This window comes from Mauremys reevesii, linkage group 3 (assembly GCF_016161935.1).
Source record: "Mauremys reevesii isolate NIE-2019 linkage group 3, ASM1616193v1, whole genome shotgun sequence".
In the NCBI taxonomy this organism is placed as follows: Eukaryota; Metazoa; Chordata; order Testudines; family Geoemydidae; genus Mauremys; species Mauremys reevesii.
This window is the reverse complement of record NC_052625.1, coordinates 83,226,654-83,242,606: the sequence shown is the minus strand read 5'-3', so window position 1 is coordinate 83,242,606 and position 15,953 is coordinate 83,226,654. Positions and strand designations below refer to the sequence as shown.

Here is a 15,953-nt window from a genome sequence, read left to right as displayed (position 1 = left end):
CTGGAAGCCTATACTGATGGGTAAACTTTACCTACTGTGAAGTTGCTCTTTGAGGGGAAAAAACTGCATCATGTATAAGAGTATTCCTCTGCTTGTTAGCATAAAAACACAACCGTCAGAGATGGAAAAGGTGTTAGATTATATGGTCTCTCTCACCCTACAAATGTAAAGTACCTTGTCATAGACTCTTATAAAGATTCATTCTTGATTTTCATACTTCAAATCTTCTTTGTTCTTAAAAGACAGATAGTGGGAATGCCCTTAGCCAAGTATTGTATTTTTAGTTCATTTTAGAAAACCACAGACTCTGAAATGGACACGGGGTTATGTGAATGTTCTCTTTAAGTATTTATTTTTTTAACAAGAAGTAATCAAATAAAGCATTGTTTGGCCAGCAGACTTTTTACTTTATGTCCAGAATTCCTGGAACCTGGTTGTATTTTGATGAAGAATCTTATTCTGTGTGCTCCATTAGAAGTGACTACTTAATACAAGATGGCAAAGTAGAGTCTGGTTTTGTTCTAGGGAATTAAATTGGGCTCCATTTGATTCTTGGTTGGCATCAATTCCTTTGCAGTGTTGCCAAAGATGCTCATGAAATCTGGTTATGTCTGGTATATGTGAGGCAATCAGATTTCCATTTTTACAATTATGTATTAAAAATTGAGTTGATCGGGTAGTAGACCATTTAGTGCACTACCTCATGTTAGCATTTCCCAGTCCCACCTGGGTAACTATCTGATTTTGACCTTTTTCCAATTTTGACTTTGTTTTTATGATGATTATTTCAGGCTAAAATGAAACAGATGCCTCTCACTAAATGTCTGAGAATCCTCCATCCTATTGCAAATGATTATCTGGCTAAACATGCTGCTGTAACAGAAAAAACAGATGCAGTGATAATTATCCCAGTGTCATGCATATCAAACACTAACCAGTGGCGCTGAAAAAAAGGGGATGAAATCAAGATTAAGTAGGATTGGCTGTACCAGATCAGACCACCAGATAATGGAGTCTGATGTTCTGCCTTCAGCCATGGCCCCTGCTTTGTGCTTCAGAGGAAGTAAAGAAGCCTTCTTAAAAGTGTTGCAAGTAGGATGCATTCCTGAGACCCAGTTATCCCATCAGTTTTACACATGTGACTCTTGCTGACTATAGTGAAACTTGAATGCATGTAATTAATGGAAGCAGCAAAGAATCCTGTGGCACCTTATAGACTAACAGATGAAATCTGTGCCCTGAATGTTTTTTTTAAATCAGCTACCTGAGTTATCTGGACAGTGTTACTCCCATTGAAATCAATAGCAAAACAACTGCTGACCTCTGATTGTGTGGTCCAGCCTGGATTCTCAGCACTTTCATTAGGACCCCTGTTTCTCAGGAATTTGTGCAGAACTGTGACCATTATAATTGGCTCCACTCTGTTACTATCATGGAACATTAGCTACTCCCCATACAGCCACAAGCCCAGTAGCTGATGTTCCAAGACCCTCATGAGCTGTATCAGGTAGGGTGGAGTGACTCGTATTTGCAAGATCTTAGACTAGAGTTGGGGATGAATCCTTTGGCCAAAATCACTCAGCTGTTTCTGACTGCTCCTGTTTTGCCCTTGTGTAACTCTGCAGATGATTAAATTTAAAAAATGCAATTTTGCCAAATAATTAGCCCTTAATATGGTCTAATCTCTTCTGCTGTTTTACTTTAATTCATTTAAAAAGGGTTGAGATGCTGAAGTTTTAAAAATCATCTACTGGACTTACACAGAATGTTATCCAGCAAACTTTTTTGGAGGAAAGAGAGGGTGCACCTGAGCCCTGAGAGATTAGTTATTGCCCCCCAATTACTCTTCACCTTCAGAATGCCCTCTTTTGTGCCAGCCACTCCTCTTGCTGAGGAAGGCTGTAAGTTGTACCCACTGCATCACATAAACACTATTCCTGACTTGGCCAGAGGGTTTCCTTATGGAGTTGCGGTAAATGCTTCACTGTTGGGCTAGGCAGCCTGCTGTAAAATCAAGGCAGAGGATATTCATATGCAGGAAGCAAAAAAGCAGGCACATGTTTGTTTTGAAAATTAAAAGGAAGGTATAACATTCTGCATATACCCACATATTTCCCCTTCCCCTGGCCTCCCCACAACAGCCCTAGCACATTTATGCTACTCTTTATAGTATGGTTTTGTGCAGAGACGATGACCCTACCCACCAGTAGTGGGGGAGGAAGCAGAATGAAGACAGTACCTTCAGCAGATGTTTCAGAGCATGCTCAGTACAAGCCAGGTGCATTCTCTCCCTCCCCCGGCATTGCCTCTGGTTTTGTAGCTAACACACTGAATTGGCACTCAGAAAATGTGGGCTCAACTCCCAGCTCTGCTACATGCTTCCTGTGTGACCTTGGGCAAGTCACTTAGGCCCTCATCCTCAAAGTTATTTAGCTGCCTAACTCCAATTGAAATCAATGTGCCTCCGTCCCCCCATCTGTAAAACAGAGATCCTAAGCCTTCCTTCTCACACCTTTGTCTGTCTGGTCTATTTAGACTGTAACCTGTATGAGGATGGGACTGTCTGTCTTTCTGTGTTTGTATAGCACCTGGCACAATGGGGCTCTGATCTCAGTGGTGGTCTCTCAGTACTACCATAATACAAATAGTAGTAGTAATAGGGTAACTTATAGAGCTGCAGTTCTATGAGCAAAATTGTAGTCACTCATCAGCCTGTTCGTCTCTTTTGTCTTCCCAAAATGCTGAGCATTTATACTGGACAAAATATTTGGAAATATACTCCAGGCAACAATTTATCCTCTCTAATTTCTCTCTGCTGTATGATGCCATTCAGGAGGAGGTGAGGGGAAGGATCCTGCCAAGAAGCATATTAAGATGCACTAGCAGAAATAACTGCACAGCAGTCCTGGTGACGCATGTGAAAAGCAATGCCATATCCACAAGAGGGCATGATGAAAAGAACAAGATGGCAGAACCCCAAATCTGCACAAATCCTGACAGAACAGATGCCTGGAGGTGTATAAGGTGCTGTGACTCTTGTGTCTACCACAGGAGAAGGGAACCAGGTCTGAACATGGTGTAACCCATGATGAGCCCCACACAGCTAGACCAAGTCTAGATAGTTCCTATGTAGTCCCAAAGTGCATTGGTGGACCAGTGATGTGCACTGCACAGTGAGATATCGATTTATTGCTCTTCAGGGCGATCATATTTTCCTTCCCTTTCTGGAGCTTTGTGGCTTAACTGGATGCACTCTTGACTCCTCCCACTTTTGAAAACCATGGCTCCTAATGAGGAACAAAATGGTCTCCCTTCTGATCACCATAAGAAATGTTGCCCCCAGAAAATTCAAAAATTGGAAACCATGTGTGATAGGGTGTATAAACCCCACACTGGCAGTGACAGGGTTAAGGAGAGTCAGCGAGCCCAATTAGCTCAATCTGTGGCACCTGGAGGAGAGATAGGTAATTATGAATTAGACCCAGCTGGGGAGAACCAGCCTGGGTGGTTCCTATGAAAGAAGGACTGCCAGGCTAGTTAGGAAGGACTGAGAGAGGAAATCTGTAGTAGGGATCTTAGACCCTGGGAATAGCCTTGAAGTGAGAGATTAGCAGCTGTGAAGAGGTTCTTCTAGTTCTAGGTAGTTACTAGAGAGAATAGGAGCTATCCTGAGACACCTCTTCAGTAACTGTGAAAATCTGTGGTAAGAGGAAACTCTAGGGAGGGAGGCTGGAAGCCTGCAAACAGACAAAGGTAGGACACAGGGAGGATTCATAAGGAATAGACCTGAGCTACTTATTACAAGGGCTCTGGGCCAGAACCCAGAGGACTTGGGTTCCCCTACAGGTGAATGAAAGCCTTAGGAGTAAAGGGGTGAGGACAGTCTAGGTTGAAAGCCTGGTATGTGGTTATCAAGGCTTTAGGTTAGGTTATTGCCTTTTTTTATTACCCTACAAATAGAGGTCTGCTCAGGCATAACTTTAAAACCTCACCTAGACTTAAACCTGCCCTAAGAGTGTTAAGATGTTTGCAGACCCAACCGAAACCCAGTGCTTCCCCTCCCCCCCCCCGCCCCAAACCTGTGTCAGTGCTCCTGCCTTGTTGTTGGAGCTTTATTTGGGGACTTCTTGCTCTCTGTGCATGGGATCTGTCTCCAGCTGCCTCCTGCTAATGGGGTTGGCATGGCAGTGGTTGTGTGCCCTGCTTCTGCCAGCTGCTGCTGCCGCCTCACTGTGCTGTGTGTGCTGAGGTGAGAGGCACTGTGATTCAAGAAGTGAGCTGTAGCTCACGAAAGCTCATGCTAAAATAAATTTGTTAGTCTTTAAGGTGCCACAAGTACTCCTGTTCTTTTTGTGATTCATTAGTATCCTCACTCTATAGCACATGCACAGCATAGCCAAGTGGTGGTGAGGGGGAACAGGGTGTATAGGCAGCCACTGCCTTGCATCAACACCATGGGCAGGAGATCAGAGACAATATCACTGAAACACAAGAGGGTTGGATTGTTTTCAGACCTGAACCCAATACTTGTAGCTAATCCCTTCAGGTCAGGTTGCATGGCTCTGCATAGAAGGGGTGAGGCTTTAAGTGTCCTGGTAGGAGGTCTGAGTCATGAGCAGTAACAGGCCACTGAGTGACAGAGACAGGCTATTATGGCACACCAGACAGTGACTGAACCTTCTAGAAGATCCTGGTGTGTATGGCATGTGCCGCATACACCCATGTTCATTATAGTGCTAAACCTCTCTTGCCATAGACACTAGAGATGAGGGAAAATTTGTTTAGCTTATCTCATGGCCAATAAAGAAATGTTCTCTACAATTTATTGCAATGAATCTGCTGGCTTCTTACTAGGTGCTCTATTAATACCAAGTGCAACATTCAGCCCAGCACAGGAAAGGGGTGCACTGCTTGAGGTTAGAGGGTCTTGGCTCAGGATGGGGAGAGGGGATGTCCTGGGTTGGAGATGTAGGTCAAAAAGTAATGGGCTTAAGTTTCAGCAAGGGTAGTTTAGGTTGGACATTAGGAAAAACTTCCTGTCAGTACTGGAACAAATTGCCTAGGGAGGTTATGGAATCTCCATCACTGGAGCTTTTTAAGGGCAGGTTAGACAAACACCTGTCAGGGATGGTATAGAAGATAACACTTAGCCCTTCCACGAGTGCAGGGGACAGCACTAGATGACCTCTCAAGGTCCCCTCCAGTCCTATGATTTTATGGAGAGGTAGGTGGCTGGGCAGTTTGGGAGCTGAGCTGGGAAGCAGCTGGCAAGGACACCAGTGTCAGCCACAAGCAGCACATACCTGAGTGGCCTTCAAACAAGGGGGCTGTTTGGATCGGTCTGAACAAGACTGAGTGCTAATGGGAACTCACTGAGGGCTAGAGCCTAGTTCTTGGAGTGCCTATGGCACTTGACTCTGAGCACATCTGACTCGTACACCCAGCATATTACCAATCTAGGGCACTGGGGTGTACCCCAGCATTCACAGCAACTCCTGGCTGGGGTTTGGTTAAAATATTTCCCTGTGTTTTGCCCAGTTGTAAATAGGACAGATCTCCTTCTAAATGACATAAGAAATCCCCTTGCCAGTTGTGGGCCAAGCCGTCTGATGGTAATGTGTTAATGTAGTAGTTTTATGGGGGTTGGGGGACTGGACCACTTTGAAACATGGTAATGAGAAAGAGAGAGAGCACTTCATATTGAGGGTCACCTGTTCATATCCAGCCCCAGAGAGCTATTATAAACATTTGTGTGGTTCATTTCCCCATTCCCCAGTAGCTTATGTGAAAGAGATTAGTTAGTTTTCCCATTGGACAGAGGCCCATATCACCAAACCCACCACCACAACTGAAATTAATCAGCAGTCTCTCTAGCTGCCTCAGCACAAACACCAATAACTGAATGAACCACAGAAACCATTTCTCTCTTGCCCCTCTGGGTGAAGGCTGTGGCAGCTGCCTAGGAAAGCTTGTGTAGCCCAACACTGTGGTGTTGTCTTTGTTTTCCCCTGGGTGTAACAGCCCTGGGGGCTATTGTAGCATTGAAGGGGCAACCTCGTTGCTACAGTTATAGCTGCAGAGTGGCCTGGGGTGGACCTCAACCCTGGCACAACTGAGACAGACCATCAGGGGACAGGGTATGAGACTAAGAAACTTCTCTGCATTCTTCTACACAGCAGTAATAGTAGCAGGGTTGCTTCAGCAGTAATTGCCTTCCTAGCCTTTTATTATCATTTGACACTAATTAATATGCCATGTGTTCTTTTAAGAACACAAGATAAGCACATGCAGCTTTCACTAGCCAGATGGTAACTTATATTACTTAGGCCACATTTACTGATCTCATGTTAGATATTTTTCTCTCTTGCACAGCTCTGTGATGAAGCAGCCTGATAAGGCATTATATTCTCTGCTATTAAAAACAAAACAAAAAATCCTGCTTGAATGTAATAAATTTCTCAAGAGCCACCGCTTGAGTGAAATTCTCCTGTCCTCAGGCTAAACTTCCACTGACCTCAACAGGAGTCTGACCTGAGTAAGGACAGAGAAAAGCCTGCAGGATTAGGCTCATTGTAAGCAGCTAATTCTCTCCATCATAAAAAGGTTTTGTTTTTCCAGGACTCAGCTGCATCTTATTCTTAGTCAGGAGAAGAATGCAGGCTGTAAACTTTTTTACATGTCCTCCTTTCACACGTCTAGGAGTGAAAATAATATAGTGGCCAGCTAGGCCAGTCTCTGAATAAACACTTGTGCTGTTGACTCCCATTACTGCAAAGGTGTTAGGATAACATTCTCATGCTGATGCCTCTCTGTCCTTCAGCATCTCAGTGCTGGAGGTTCACTTCCGAGCCTTTGAAATGCTCATGCTCTCACCTCCTCTCATACACATGGAAATCAAATCACTGAAGGTGGAAAGGGAGAGACAGTGAATCACGAGAAATTGATAGGGCAGAAGAGGGAATTACACTTCTAAATAAATTATGAGTTAATTGTGTAGTTCTATGCTGCCAAACAAGCAGCAATACAAGTTTAGGGGGTTTGGAGTCTGGATAGGTCAGGGGATGGGGTTTGAGACTGATCCTGCTCCCAGTGAAATCCATGGGACCCTTTAACTCCATGGAAGCAGGTTCTTGCCACATAGGGTGTATCTGTGTTGCAAGTCCAGTATTCCATGTATATGAGCTTCCCAGACTGGGCTGACAGGTTAATAGGGTTCACACTAGTGCTCCAAAAATAGCTATGTAGATGACAGATTGGATCCAGAGTTTTGATTTGACCTGAGATAGGATCAGCTGCAAAGCTCAGGTCCAGATCTAGATTTGAACTTCCCCAGAGTTCGAGGGGGCATTTGGATCTGGGACTTTGTTTCAGGTCCATCTCTAATGTAATGCAATAAATCTGTATTATCAGTCATTCATGGGACCAATAAAAATCATATGTCTGAGAGGTGGATTTTAACCAAAGTTCCTGCAAAGTTGTGCTGAAAACCTTAGGATGACTTTAATGTGATCTCTCAAAATGGTGAGAAGCCTCTTGGAGATGGTTCTTAGTGCACGTGTCTCTGTAGATATTAGAAAGAAACAGAAGAACAAGCCCTGCAGTTCTGCACAAACCATCTGCCCTTTTAAACCAGTATACTATTCGGAATTCTCCCTTCACCAGTCAACTTGCACCCTGTGTTCCAAGACATGCATATGGAGTCTAGCAAAGTGTTTTATTACTGTTTACTAGTTATATTAGAGTGGCACCCATAGATCCCAATCAGGGCCCCCTTGTCCTAGAAATTATACAAACACACCGTGCTTAATTTGTGTCAGTGCTTGCCAGAGCTGAGCCCCATGGCACCTCTAGGCTTGCGGCATCAATTATGAAAATAAAAATATTGTGTGAGCCCTGGCACCTCTTTCAATCCAAATTAAGTACTGCAAACCCATAGTAAGACACTTCCCAGAGCAGTGAAAATGGAGTAGGGGTGGTCATTTTAGGTCTCCTAATGTACTCATTCCAAAGGGCATCAGATCTATACTGAAGGTTGGAGTGTTTTTAGTATTTTTAGAGCTGTGTAGCATCAGAAAGACTGTAACACAAAGAAAAGGAAACAAGGCCCTGAAAACACTTCCTCATTAGGCTGGTGGTGGAGATGGCATGTTCGCTACAGTGCATGGTGAGAACTGTTGAATGTTGGCACATAAATGCCATTGTAAGGATCATCTGGGCATTCCAGTGGTTCTGAAGTTTGATAGGTTGTCTGAATAGAATAGTCTGACAGATAGATAACTCTCGCCATGTATGCAGAAGAGGATAGCAGAGAAATAGGAAGGCAGGCAAATGGAGGGAGTGGAGCTAAGAGGAAAAGAAACTGAGGGGACTTAGGAACAAGGTAAGAGGGTCTGGACATTTTTAATGTCTTCTGGGTCCACACAACATTTTGTTGGTTTCATCTGAATCAGGGCTAGAGCGTAGTTCCTTGACGTAGCTAATAAATGGCCATGCAGGCCAGACTAAACCCTGTTATAGCATAGTTGGGCGGGTCCTGTGATTAGCATCATGCTTATCCAAAACTGACTTTGTAATGTAGAATAGAGGATTATTTTCACTGCTGAGCATTGTGGTAGGGGTCTGTATCTGGTGCTTAAACCCTGCTGTTTTTGCAGTGTAGGTGGGGACCGTAGATGGAATTTACTATGTCCCACTAGGATTCATAAGAGCCCAGATATGTTATTGTCTTAGGGTTACCAGACAGCAAGTGTGAAAAATCAGGATGGGGTGAGGGATAATAGGAGCCTATATAAGAAAAAGACCCAAAAATCGGGACTGTCCCTATAAAATCGGGACATCTGGTCACCCTATATTGTCAGGTATTTATAGCAGACAAGAGAAACAGGAATCCTGGATTCTGTCCCCAGTTTTGCAACAGACTCATTGAGATTGTCACTGGAACAATCTGTTCCTCCTATCCCCCATCTGTACAATAGGGATGATAATGCCCACCTACTACACAAAGGATTTACGAGAACTAATGTTTGTAAATTGCTTGGATGGTGAATCAGACAACTATCAGCATGTGGATACCGAGGCAATAAGCACCTGAGATATCTCTACACTAAATAGAGAGAAAAGATGGACTTGTTAAGACATTATTGGACTGGCACTATGTAGACTTGGTTTCTGTTCCTGGCTCTGTCACACATTTCATGTGTGACTTGGAGCAAGTTACTTTCTCTGTAGCTCTGTCCATCTGTAAAATAGAGATAACAATAGTTCCCTGCCTCATGGAGGTATTGTGCTGGTAAATTCATTAGTGTGAGAGGTACTCAAGGTGCTCTAGTGATGGGTAATATAAGTACTCAGAACTAGATGACAGGTGTTAAGTTTAGGTTTTTAATAGGTAAAAAGCTGGTCCTATGGGAGAACCCAGTATATCTTTGTGTGCATCATATTTTGTAAAGCATGCAGATTCCACCACAAAGAATGCTGCATGCGAGCTGAGATAGATGATAGTAAAACGGCCCTGAAACACTGAATACTGCAGTGCTATAGAATAGTGAAGTGTGAAGCAAAGTAAATTTAAAGGAAGCAGAACTATGTTGGCATCATAAGGGCAGCCCAGCTGCAGCCCCATCAATATGTAATGAGGCTAACATAGGTTAATCACGCCTTGTTTAAGTGAAATTAGAGGCTGGGAAGGAGGGTGTTGGTGCATTATAACTTTATCACACATTTCTAAAGAGGTCTGAAAGAAGCTGACTCCCTGCTGTGGGGTTCTTCTCATATCGGTGTGAATAAGCATCACTCTATCACCTGCAAAGCCTTTAAGTGAGAGACTGACACTTTACTATTCACAGCCTGCCTTTGAAAACCCAAAGGGAAGGAAAAGAAGGCTGAACACCATGCAAGTCAAAAGGGTGCTGTTTCCATTGTTCTGTTTTCTTGACTCATCATGGGTTGCTCTCGGAGGCTCATCTGAGAAATTTTCAGTGATGCACAAATTCCCAGATCAGATGTTTCAGATCTTGTTAATAAAATACACCATGAAATCTCATGTTAGTTAATCCCTCTGACGCATCTTTGGAGGAAATGGATGAAAAACATGATTTAAAAAAAAAAAAAAGAGTCTTCCTCTACACCAGAGGAAATCTTTTCTGTGTGTGGATTCTTAGGGCCTATCTACACTAGAAAATGGAACCACGTTTTAAAAGTGTCTGGGGAACAAGCAAGTAGTGTGGTCCCTTTTGCAGAGTAGACAGGCCGTAAACTATTAGTTGCAGTGTTTGCTTGAAATGAATGTACCACTCAGACATTATCCCTACATGAGACTGGCCCTGGTTCCACAATGAGTGGCTAGCGACAGTAAAATCAACTGCTGCAAAGTGTAGCTTTTGTTGAGTCTGAACTCTTTATGAACTGAAACTTAACTCAGACTACATGTCTGTGTCTGATTGTCTTCTCTAATTTACATTTTAACTGTTTTTTCCTGTAGAATCTTGATTGATTATGCATGACCATTATGATCTGTTAATCACTTTTTTTACTCTGTGTATGATCAACGAATTGTTGTCTGGTCTCTGACAGATCTCTGAGACAGGCTGCCTTAAGAGGAGTAAGGAGCCAGAAAAAAAAGACCATCCGACAGTTATATGTTACTGGTTTTGTTGACACACAGCAGCAGAGCTGTAAATCTTTAAAAAAAAGCAGTCAGGGTTCGTTATTTCGATGAAGGGTGTAACCACGGGTGTGTTTTAACTCGTCAGTGGTCCCCCCCACTGCCTGCCCCCTATCCTCCATGAAGGACTCTCTCCCAGAGTGCAGAGGGGCAGGACAGAGATTTGGATCTCTGCTCAGAGGGAGGTTTACTCTGTAAGCTTGAGGCTACTTTAACCTGCACCTGAACGCATCGATGGTAAGGCACTTTTATTATACCTACACACAAGAGGCAACAAGGTAGACCTAACAAGATTCCGTGGGTCAGAACAGAAGGTTCGATGCCACAGCAGCAGCTAGAGGCCGAACTCTAGAAGACACTAACCTAATTTTTTGAAGTGTGGCCTTAATCCAGCTACCTTGCTTTCCTGACCTGCCAGTCCCTCCAGGAACAGCGACGACGTGGAAGTAGTTCATAGCATCATACAGATAAGGAACAACCTGTTTGACGACGTGCCACTGGACAACCCTGATTGCATCCTCTCTCGGACGGGAGCTCCTTCTTGGTTGATGGCAAGCGCTTTCACCGGTCACACCTCTGAATGGACACATTTTTACTGATAGCAAGTATGCTTTTACCCCGTCCCAGTACCTGCTGCTGACAAGTCGTGGGAGAGCCTCCTCCACTCTGGTCAAAGGGAAGGACTGGCTTGCCAGAGATGAGCCTGCCTGTATGCTCCAGGCATTCAACCCTACTGCCTGTCAATAGTGAAAGCATGCACATGTGTCAGCTAATAAACCTGCTCCGCCTCTTAACAAAATTAAGGTAAAAACCTCCGCCTGCTGCTCATTTCAATCTCTTCAAATTGACTTTTGAATGCGGCATCCCTCTCATACTGATTCAGATTATGGACCCCACTTACTGGTAATGTCCTTGGCCGCTTTAGAAAGGGGACTGGGCATCACACACTCATACACCCCCCCCCCCCCCAGTCTAGCCGAAAAGTGAAGAGCGTATGAATAGAGCTTTAGCTTAATTGGCTAAATATAACAGGGAAGAAAAAGTGGCCCCTCTACTCTCAGGTCCTGTTTGGGACCACAGTGACGGACCAGCAGCTCTTGCCCACCACTGAGGACACTGCCTCTGACCAGTGGACCAGCTTACCCTCTTTCTCAGACAGACTTAAATTTGACCGGGAAAAAAAAAGAGGATTTTTTTATTCTGACAACTGTTTTTTTTTATATTTTTTTTTTATTTTTTTCTTATTATGAAGATAATTTTATTAGATATTTAATCCTTATAATACTGTGTTGCTGTATTCAGTGTGTTCCTCTCCTCATAAACTCATGGGTCAGTTTATTCTTTTTTTTCTACTTCAGCCAAAGGCCTCTCTCTCTTCGAGTTGGCCCAGGCTGAAAATTGCGCCCCCCTCCCTTAAAATAAAATGGTGTAGCTGTTTGGTAAATAGTTATCCCAATAGCTACAAATGGAGGAATGTTGAGTCTGGAACTCTTTAACTACTGAACTTACTCAGACTACATGTCTGTGTCTGAAAAAACTTTTCAAAAAAAGCTCTGACCTGCATCTACTCTCATCACCCCCTCCCAATAAGTAGCCATCTCTTTTGTCTTCTAATTTTTTTTTATTAACCTTGTCCTGTCCTGTAATGATTGATTATGCCATTATGATCTGTTAATCACTTTAATCACTTTGTTTACTTCTATATTGTATAATGATCCTCACCCCTAATAAACACCCACACTTTTACCAAAAGCTTTCTTAAGCTAGGGAGTGGTGTGCCCCCGTTGTTGATGTAATTGTTGTCTGGTGATCTGATCTCTCTATACCCTGGAGAGGTGAGTAGGACTTGCTTTTTACCTAACACTTTCTTTCTTCATGCATAGAGTTTGCAGTAGTGCAGCTACACTGGTTGCTGGCCACTGGTTGCTAAATCCCAACCACAGCCAGGGTGTCAGGTAACTGTAGGTAGGTCTGCACTGCATAGTAAACACATAGTACACCTGGCTCCATGTTTCCTGTGCTTGCAAACCTGTTCTTTCCAAGCTTACCTTTTAGATGACTACTTCTACCAATCAGTCATTGCCAAAGGCTGACTTAGTTTAAATATAGCCATTAGGTTAAGGGCTGGGGGAAAGCTCACAGGTATGGAAGACCAAACAGTTCAGACAGACGCATCCCTTAGTGGAGAATTTATTAAAGGGGATACTCTATAATATCCTAGTAAAGAGGAGAGGATAGAAGTTGATAAAGTATAGGTAGGAGCTGAAGAGAAACAGCCAAACAAAAGAATCCCATTCAATTACATCACATGAAGACAGACAACTAAATATTGACAAATTTAATAAGTGCTTGTAGATAAATGCAAGAAGTCTAAATACTAAGATGGATGAACTTGAGTGCCTGGTATTAAACAGGCATTACAGAAACAGGATGGAATGAGCCTTCAGCCTCTTGTGGAGGTAGAGTTATGTCACTGTAGTAGGGCGCTTACAACAGTGGGAAGCTGCCATATGTTGACCTCACTGTGTAGTGTAGAGCAGCCCTCAGTCTCTTCTGTCCTACATAATTAAACAGGGTATTGGGCTAGAGAAAGTGAGACTTACTGTACACTTCAGAGTTGTCAATCCTTGTTAAATCCCTTCTCATCGGGCACAGTGGGACTTAAACCAGGGGCTCCCACATCCTAGGTGAGCACCCTCACCACTGGGCTAAGCCTGAAAGTTATGAGGCACATGAGCCCCTTCTTCCCCCCAGCATTTTGTGTGGAGCTAGGCGGGTGCCTAATTCATTTCTCTCAAGAAATGACTAGGGGCTTAAGCTGCCTGATTCTGGGAGAGGGGCTTCTGGCTATGGATTGCTAGCAGAGATAGGTGTCGCCCTGCAGCCTGGACTTGGGCCAAACTCTGTGAGAGGAGTGTATACTCCACTTGTGTCAGCATCTCTCCCTGGCTAGTTTAGACAGCTCCCTGCCTAATGGGTTGGCTTTTGTGGATTGCATTCTAAGGTGCCTTTCTCTCCCAATTCGTTGTGTAGGAGCCTTGGCACCTAACTCAGGCTTGCTGGATCCCAATGTTGTTCCAGTGACTATCTAGGGGCCTAATAGTTAGGTGCCAAATTCCTCTGTGGATCTGGACCTTTGTGGGTGGTTTTAGTAGCTCCTCATTTGTTATTCCTGGTTTAGATAAGCTTATTTGTTTGGTGTCTGAGCTTAAAAAGGAACCTGAATAAGGATACATGAATATATAATGTTCTATGCACCTATCCATCTTCACTAAAACTAAGCAACTCTGAAAAAACTTAGAGGCTAACAAATTTATTTGAGTATAAGCTTTCGTGGGCTACAGCCCACTTCATCGGATGCATGCAGCTGTAGCCCACGAAAACTTATGCTCAATTAAATTTGTTAGTTTCTAAGGTGCCACAAGTATGCCTGTTCTTTTTGCGGATACAGCCTAACATGGCGGCTACTCTGAAATCTGAAAAAACTGTTTGCATACTTGATGCATTATTAGGAAAAATATACTGTAGTGTCACTGACAAAACAAACAAAATGCTTTTGCTTTCATTCCTTTTAACCCACTCGATAAGGGAAGCCATTTCTGTACTCAGGTAAAATGGTGGTGTTGTCTGCTGTAACTCAGGCTGAATCACTCAGCAGCTGATCTGCATTTTAGAACTAGTTAGTAAAATTAATTCCCATTTTCTTTAATGGAAATTCTCTATTTCTTTCCCTCTCCTTTAGTCATTTATTTCTCATGCCTTCCTCCTCCTCTGCTAACTGTGGGAAAAATCTTCACTTTACCAGAGTATGCCATGCATTGTAAAAGTAATTCAATTTTACACCATAGCAATGACATGATCAAGGGAACTCTTAGAAGGCTTTGTGGCTAAGAGCATTTAACAAGTATGTGAAAAGCTTCCAAAGAAACTCCATGAAAGATAGATTATGACAATAGGACAGATAGTTTGATAGTAGCAAATTGAGTCATGGTAGTGACTCAAGCCAAGTTAGACAGAGAAAGAGCAACACTGCTATTCTCCCTGCAGGACTGGCTTTGGGGGCCTGCTCACACCAAGAATTGTTGAATGAAGGGTTGGAAAAATGTAATGATCCGTGTGTCATGGAAGGCCTGATCCTCGTCCAGAACAGGCCCTGCGAGACTAAAGAATGTGTAATAAAAAGGACAAATGTAGTTAGATTTGGATTTGGTAGCTTCAAAATGTAAGGCTGATCCATTAATCACTAAGCAACAATATTTTAGTTGACATCTAGGCAAACTTACAGGTGTTGAATTAGCTACAGGTAATCTTCCATTTTGTTCCCTGTATGTAATGGAAACCTAATGAAAATTGCAATGTAAGAAATATGGGGTTGCAAATGTGTAACTGAGAGCAGGAATATTCTGGCCCCACTGAAGTCAATGGCAAAACTTCCACTGACTACAATGGGGCCAGAATTTCATCCCATATTTACAAAAAGTCATGCAAACTGCACTTAATTTATTGAAGTGTGTGCATGTGATTGAGTCTGTGCAAAAACACTCACACATCTCTAACATGCAAACAAGTTTAAAAGAAGAGTTCAACTATTTTTTTTAATAACATCTATTCAAACAGCTATGTTAGAAAAATGTTTGTCTCTTAAACAACCAGTCAAACAAGGTACAACTAGGGCTAGGTTTGGTTGGGGAGAGCAGAGGTTTATAACTTGGCTCTTTTTCACATATGAAGTATTTTGGACCTGAATCTTTGCAATTGAGTAAAATCTACAGGAAGAGAAAATTAACACAGTGGCATATTGGCTGTTTTCTGCTTTATTTCCTCACAGCTTGAGTCTATTACCTAATAGAGATACTAGAAAATAGCCCATCTGTCCATGTTGAATAAATGTGCAAGGATTACTATACGGGGCTGGCTGGAAGAAGGGTTGCCTTTAAAGGACACCTCCTCTTTTTTCTCCCCTGTATGTTTTCTCAACAGTAAGTATAACTTGATACTAAAAGGCTAATTTGCTTAAGAAAACCAAATGTGACTTCTATAGTTAACTGATTATGGACAACCTGTGGGGACTGCATGCAGTCTGCATGGATTACTGAGTATGGCAACTAAAGCCAGAGTGAACCCAGATGCATCACTGGCTCAGAGGCAGGGCAGTAGCTCAGCAAACAGCTGATTAGCTCTCAGCCTGCTTGCCCTGGCTAGGTTTCAATACTGGGGTGGGAATAAGGATAAAGGTCAAAAATAGCCAGCATGGTGTTTGTTCGAACTTCACCATGGGACAAAGCCCCAC

The 15,953-nt window shown here is 43.1% G+C and overlaps 1 long non-coding RNA gene across 1 annotated transcript in view; it reads right to left on the bottom strand.

The window, feature by feature from the left end:
- The window catches only part of LOC120402423, a 30,879-nt gene extending 28,588 nt beyond the window's left edge, over window positions 1-2,291 (bottom strand). Inside the window, exon 1 of the long non-coding RNA XR_005597233.1 lies at window positions 2,240-2,291. This is a non-coding gene — a long non-coding RNA (uncharacterized LOC120402423). The remainder of the gene's footprint in view (window positions 1-2,239) is intronic.
- Window positions 2,292-15,953: the final 13,662 nt, after the last annotated feature.